Source organism: Lupinus angustifolius, chromosome LG14, assembly GCF_001865875.1.
Source record: "Lupinus angustifolius cultivar Tanjil chromosome LG14, LupAngTanjil_v1.0, whole genome shotgun sequence".
In the NCBI taxonomy this organism is placed as follows: Eukaryota; Viridiplantae; Streptophyta; class Magnoliopsida; order Fabales; family Fabaceae; genus Lupinus; species Lupinus angustifolius.
The window spans coordinates 4,211,068-4,218,970 of record NC_032022.1 but is presented as its reverse complement, the minus strand read 5'-3'; the positions used below and the strand labels follow the sequence as shown (position 1 = coordinate 4,218,970).

Genomic DNA, 7,903 nt, shown 5'->3' with positions numbered 1-7,903 from the left:
TTCCCCACCTCGAATTTGGCACCTGGGTTAAGAGCCATCTGATACCAATTGTTGGGAACAAGTGAACAATCAAATAGTAAAGAGTATAGAGACAAGAGAATAACACAAGAGATTTGGTAACGAGGTTCGGCCAATTGTGCCTACGTCCCCGAGAGCGTTGAGCGGCTACCACTATATATTATTAGAGAATAGGGATTAATGTTTTACTATTCTTCTCCTTGTTACATTAAGTCTACATAACATCAATATATATAGCCCTCTACCCCAACCTCTTTACATCAGCCCAAACCCATAACTTGTATTGCTGCTATCTAGAGATATGAGTCATTGCACAACATATAGATGTAATATTCTTGTATTATATTGGATCAATCAATTTGTGGATCCATTAATTTCCTAAAGTATTTTTTGGTTGGAAATAACCTTTGAAGTTTGGAGAGATCTTAGAGAAAAGTATAATCAAGGTTATTTCTTTAGAGTTTGTAAATTTCATGAAGAACTGTATAGCTCTAAACAATGCAACCTATATGTTAGTGTTTATTTTAATCTTTTAAAAGTATTATGGCAAGATTTGGAAATTTGTCCAACAATTACTTCATGTAATTGTAAAATTAAGTGCAAATTGCTACTTGGTCTCAATCATGAAATCTTATAGGGAGAATAACTATATGATTAAATTATTGAAATGCCTTAATGAACAATATTTTGTAGTAAGGTCACAAATTATATTAAGAGAATAATGTATCTCTTGATATAAGGAGATAAGTTATCTCCTCTAACCAATAAAATCATGACATGCGTTATATTTAATTATTTTTTATAAAAATATTTCTAAAACAAGACAAAACAGTACACATATCATACTTTTAATGATTAGAGGATATAAGTTATCTCATGGTATAAGAAAATACTTTATTCTCTTAGGTTAATGGAACCACTTTCTAGCCTAAACAAAGTCATCTATTCTTGATACAATAGGACAGACAATTAAATGTGACACTTAATAAACCAGAGATTTAGGCAAATACTACATAAATTTACCCAGCAGAGAAGGTTCATAGGAAGGGACTTCCCAGGACCAGTCTCAGACAATAGTTTCAAGGGCTCAAATGTTAATGGTGGAAAGAGATATGCTGGAAAAGGTTACATTTCAAAGGTGTCTGCGTATTGTAATGAGGTAGGATAAACTTTGAATGTTTGTTATAGAAAGAGTATATTTCCTCCAAACTTCAAGAAGAATATTAAAATGACTAATAAGTGAACTTGTTGATGATGATCGTATTGATGAGATGACCCAAAAGGAAGATAAATATGATTCTTCTATGCACCTCACTCTAGACCATCATCCAGCCATGTTTTCATTGCTTAAGAAATTTGATTCTCAACATTTGAATACCCCAAATCAAATAACCTGAAAGAGTCCCCTTACCCTTCATGTATTTTGCACATTTTAGAAAAGAATCAACACATTTATGTATTCAATATCACAGTTTCAAACTTTTAAAAAAAATCAACCAATTTGTGTTAGGCTTCCCGATAGGAGTGAAATTCTCACCACCATTTGAGGAACTGTTATGTTTTCAAATCATCTTTACTTGCCTGATGTCTTTTAACATAACTAGCTTTATTTTCAACATGATATATGTATCAAAATTAGCGTCTAGCCTCAATTGAAGACTAATATTTTCAAACTTGAAATGTAAAGTCTACATTGAGGATGATTTGTGCATCTGAAATCAGAGGATGATCATGTGCAATGAGTGTTGGTAGCTTATCTATTAGACTTCCTCACTATTCAAATCACTTCACTATATAAGCCAACGATCTTGGGCAAAACGCATGATCAGCTGTTCCTCTCGTAATAATCTTTTAATCTTGAGTAGGGCTTTCCTTTTTATTCAATGTACTACAAGTGTAGACCCTTGTGAAGCTTGTCACTTTCTCAATCAAAAGAAATTATATTTTCAAATAAGTACCATTGGCTCTGTACATATTAACATTTGTGTTCCCATTTTCATTCCTTCCATTCTAGGATATAGGTATTTTATAAAATTATAGATGATAAATCAATACAAACCTAGATTTTCTTGATGAAATTACAGTCAGAAACACCTATGCTTATCAAAAACTTTGTCATTCATTGAAACTCAATTTGACATCAAATTGAAGAGAATAAGTTTTGATAATGGTTTTGAGTTTAAACTTCATGATTATTATACTTCGGTTGGAATTTTCATCATACTACTTGTACTAAAACTCCTCAACAAAATGTCATTGAGATAAAACATGAACACATTCTAGGAGGTGCTAGATCTTTAATGTTTCAGTCCTCCTTACCATAATATTGTTTGAGCTATATTATTAGTCATTATATTTATCTAGTTAGTTGGAAACCTACTCCTCATCTTAATTAGAAATCCCTATATCTAGTTTTGTTTAAACAATATCCCATCCTCATTATGTTGAGATTCTTTGGTTGGCTGTGTTTTCTTCAACATTAGTTGGATACAAAAAATGGGAGATATCATATTTGATCTAAATTCTAGGGAGACTTTTCTTTCTAGGAATATCAACATCTAAGAGCATATTTTCCTTTTCTCTACCACCACTGATGCTTCCATTATAATTTACATCTATTGTTTTGCCAACTTGTAGCTTCAATTGATTTCATAATTAGATAGGATTTCCGCAAAACAATGACTTTTTATTTCAATTGCCACATATGCTAATCCTGTTGTCTCTTTCAAATGATACCAATACCATTAGTCAACCTTTAAGAAGGTCCAATTTGCATATCCTCTAACCCGACTAGAAGACTATCTTTGCTTATTTGCCTCTTCATCAACTCCTTTTACCTCACATAAGGTTAGGTATCCTCTATTATAAATTTTGTCCTATAATAAATTATCCCTAAAAAGTAAATTAAATCTTGGCCATATCCAGTGGCATAGAACTTAATACATATGCATATCTTCTCTTATAGTAAACTTCAAAATTTTCTCTATAACTTGAAGCAATCAAGTAGACAATGAAATGTAAAGTATATTGCAGTCTTACTTCAATGTGGTTATTCATTATCCAAGATTGTTCACTCTCTATTTAATGAATCTACTTATAAGAATTTGACTATCATCCTAGTCTATATAGATGATCTAGTCCTTGATGGGAATGAACTATTCGAAATCAATTATATTAAATAGTTGCTTCAAACAAAACTCAGTATCAAGTATCTAGGGATATCTAAATTCTTCTTGTGATTGGTAATTTCCAGGTCCAATTCTATATTATATTTGTGTCAAAAGTATGAGTTAGACCTTCTTCAGGACAATAGGCTACTAGTATCAAAGCCTTGTTCAACACTAATGGATACCAATGTTAAGATACATAGTGAACCTGACTCACCCATTTAAGACCCTACTCTATACAGAAGGCTTGTTGGCACATTGGTTTACCTCACTCAGAGTAGCCTAGACATTTCTTTGGGAATCCTAGACAATTTCTTGCAGCCATACACAAAAATTGTTGTGCAATAGCTCATATTCTCTAATAACAACAATAAAAGTTATGGGCTTGGGCTGATGTAAAGGAGTTGGGGTAGATGACTATATATTTATGTTATGTAAACCTAATGTAACAAGGACAAGAATAGTCAACACAAATCCTTATTCTCTAATTATACAGTGGTAGCCTCTCAATGCTCCCAAAGACATAGGCACAATTGGCTGAACCTCGTTACCAAATCGCTTGTGTTATTTTATTTTCCCTAATCTCTTTTACTATTTTATTGTTCGTTTGTTCCCAACATTTGGTATTATGGCTCTTAACCCAAGTGTCAAATTCGAGGTAGAGAAGTTCGATGGAACTGGTAATTTCATATTGTGGCAAAGGATGGTTAAAGATGTGTTGACTCAACAAGGTCTATCAAAGGCGATGTGTGAGAATAAATCAGATGGTACAAATCAACTGGATTAGGAAGAGTTGAAGGAGAAGATTGCAGGAACCATACGATTCTGTCTATCAGACGAGGTGATATATCATGTTATGGATTTGACATCACCAACAGAGGTATGAGAGACATTAGAGAAGTGGTTCATGTCAAAGTCTCTAATAAATACATTGTATTTGAAACAAAGACTCTATGGTCTGAAGATGTAGGAGGATGCTGATTTGCAACAACATCTCAAAAATATTAATCAAATGACCAATGACTTGCAGAAACTTGATGTGAAGGTTGATGATGAGGATAAAGCAATAATATTACTATATTATTTGCCAAATTCCTATGAATAGTTTATGATAATATTGACGTACGGGAAAGACTCAATCAATCTGGATGAGATCACATCTGCACTTTTGTCTCACACTCAAATATGACATAATATAGGGGAAGAGTCTCAGGGTGATGGTCTGTATGTGAAAGGGATCCAAGTGCATGGGAGGAGACAAGGTAGTGGAGGTCCTGCCAAAGGGAAAAGACCAAATTCCAGGGGCATAACACTAGTAGAGTGCTTTAAGTGCAAATAGACCAGGTATTACAAAAGGATTATCCCAATGAATGAAATCCTAGCAAGCTAGTGGCGAAAGATGGAATATCTATATCTGCAAATGTGGTAAAGAAAGATGACTCTAATTACAACAGTGAAGTTAATCTACTATCTTTATCATCAAATCATAGTGTAGATGAGTGGATACTTGACACATAACAAACAATTTTGGTTTCGTGTATCTCGGAAATAATAAAACATGTGGAATTATTTGCATGAGAGAAATCAGAATTGTGATGGATGATGATGTAGTGAAGATGTAATGTGAGGTTAGGCACATACCATATTTGAAGAAGAATTTCATTTCTTTGGGGACATTGTAGGCCAAAGGATTTAGCTATAGAATTGTTGGAGACAGTGATATTCTTCGAGTATGCAAAGGTGCTCTTACTGCGATGAAGGGTAAAAGGATTGTTGGGAAAACTTACAAACTGATAGGGAAAACATTTGTAGGTGGAGTTGTTGAAGTGGATGGAGAGATTTAAATAGAATTAGACTATGATGCTAGAAAATTATGGCACATGTGTTTGGGTCATATTAGTGTGTGTGAAAGGACAGAATTATACAAAAGAGGATTTTCAGGGGATTCAACAAATGCAAGCTAGACTTGTGCAAGTAATGTATGCTTGGGAAATAGACACGAGTTAGTTTCAAGGCTAGCCAACACAGGACTTCGGGCATTCTAGACTATGTCCACACTGATGTAAGGGGACCCACTCAGGAACTATCCCTAAGAGGTTCTAGGTATTGTTTTACCTTCGTTGATGACTTTTCTCGCAAGGTTTGGATATACTTTCTTAAGTATATGTCAGAAGTCTTTACCAAGTTCAAGGTTTGGAAGGCAGAGGTAGAAAACCAGACTGGTAGAAAAATCAAATACATGAGGTCAGACAATGATATGGAGTACAAAGACTCACAATTTTAGAAATTCTTGGAGGAACATGGCATTCAGAGGTACTTTCTAGTGAAGAAGACTCCTCAACAGAATGATGTTACAGAGAGGATGAATAGAGCTCTTATAGAGAAGACTAGATTTATGAAAATGAATGTTGGAATTTCCAAATGATTTTGGGCAGAGGCACTTAGTATTGCATGCTATGTCATTAATAGATCACCAAGGGCTTCACTGGATGGTAAAGTTGCTGAAGAAGTATTGACAGGTAACCTAGTCAATTATAATATATTACGCATATTTGGTTTCCCTACTTATGTACATGTACCTAGTGATGAATGATCTAAACTTGATCCTAAGTCAAAGAGGTGTATCTTCATTGAATATACCAAATGTGTGAAGGGGTTCAAGTTCTAGGATCCATTTTCCAGAAAAGTGGTGTTGAGTACAGATGCAGTGTTTGATGAAGATTTAATGTTAAAACAGTCTGTTTTGACAGAGGTGCCCAAGGCAAATGGAGAGACTTTGGGATCAAATATGACTCTAGTGAGCAATGTAGGAGTATCTACTTACTAGACACAATGATAGATGTCATATCTAACCTCTAGAGAGATATGGCTTTGAGGATATGGCTTCAGTTGCTCTCCATATCAGTTCGGGAGATCCTTGTAGCTTTTAAGAGGCTATAAACAACCAAGAGAAAGAACAATGGATGGGTCCCATGATGGAGGAGAAGAAATCTTTACACAAGAACCAAAATTGGGATCTTGTTCCATTACCCCCAAACAAATGTGTAATTGGGTGCAAGTAGGTGTACAAGAGGAAGCCATCAGTATCAGGGAAAAGGGGAAAAGTTCAAGGCTCGTCTTGTAGCAAAAGGGTATTCACAATAGAATAGGATCGATTACAATGAGATTTTATCGCCAATGGTGAAACACACTTCTATCATGGAAGTGCTTGCCTTGGTAGCCAGCCAGAATATGTACTTAGAACATATGGATGTGAACACTGTCATTCTCCATGGTGAATTAGAGGAGGAAATTTACATGATGCAACTAGAAGGGTTTAGTGTAGTTGGACAAAGTCACTTGGTTTGCAAGTTAAAGAAGTCTCTATATGGGTTGAAGTAGTCTCCTAGACACTGGTACAAGCAGTTTGACACTTATATGTTGAAGCTTGTTACAAGCTCTTAGTATGATTGTTGTATTTATGTTTGAAACCTTGATGATGGTTCTTTTATTATTCTGATACTTCATGTTGATGATTTTTTGATTACTGCTAATCGTTTGAGTGATATCAATAAGTTGAAAGTCATGCTAGGTAAGTAGTTTGACATGAAAGATTTAGGGGTTGCTAGGAAGATTCTTGGGATGAAGATTCATAGGGATAGGGGCCCCAGAAAACTATGGCTCTCTCAAAAAATCTATGTTGAAAATATCTTAGAGAGATTTGATATGAGCAATGCTAAATTAGTGAGCACTCAATTAGCAAATCACTTCAAGTTTTCCTCAAATCAGTGTCTAAAGACATATGAAGAGAAGAAGTACATGTCAAAGGTTCCATATGCTAGTGTAGTGGGTTGCTTGATGTATGCTATGATTTTTACTAGACTGGACTTGGGACAAACAGTTAGTCAAGTATGCAAGTACATGTCAAAACCAAGGAAGCAACATTAGGAAGCAGTCAAATGAATTTTCAGATATTTGAAGGGGACTACAAGTCTCGGTATCTTGTTTGGCAGCCAATAGAGTAAGCCTTCAGTTGTTGATTATATTGATTCGGACTATGTAGGAGACTATGATAATAGAAGGTACATAATAGGGTTTGTCTTCACCCTTGCAAGTGGACCAATTATGTGGAGATCATCAGTTCAGTTTGTTGTTGTTGTGTCCACAACTGAAGTAGAGTACATGGCTGCTGGTGAAGCTTCTAAGGAAGTCATATGACTTATGGGCCTGGTAATTGAATAATGCATTGATTAAGGTGGAGTTCCACTACATTGTGATAGTCAGAGTGCTATCTTCTTGGCAAAGAACCATGTTTATCATGCTAGGATCAAGCATATTGATATGAGATTTCACAAGATCAGGGAGTTGGTAGCTTGTGGGCAGATACTATTGTAGAAGGTTCACATTTCAGAAAATATAGCTGATATGTTAACCAAGCCTCTTATTGTGGACAAGTTCAGGCATTGCTTGAGCTTCCTGAACATTCAATGATGCTAGACTGTGGAGCACCAGCAACCCAAGGGCGGAAGATGGAGATTGATGATATTCGCCAAGGGGGAGATTGTTGTACAATGACTCATATTCTCTAATAATAGAAATACAAGTTATGAGCTTGAGCTTATGTAAATGGGTTGGGGTAGAGTGTTATATATTTATGTTATATAAACCTAATGTAACAATGACAAGAATAGTCAAACACAAATCATTATTCTCTTATAATACATAGTGATAGCTTATCA

General features: G+C 35.0%; 1 long non-coding RNA gene across 1 annotated transcript in view; it reads left to right on the top strand.

Annotated features, from left to right (window-relative positions):
- LOC109326538 overlaps window positions 1-4,571 on the top strand; it is a 12,935-nt gene extending 8,364 nt beyond the window's left edge. Inside the window, exon 4 of the long non-coding RNA XR_002105250.1 lies at window positions 4,452-4,571. This is a non-coding gene — a long non-coding RNA (uncharacterized LOC109326538). The remainder of the gene's footprint in view (window positions 1-4,451) is intronic.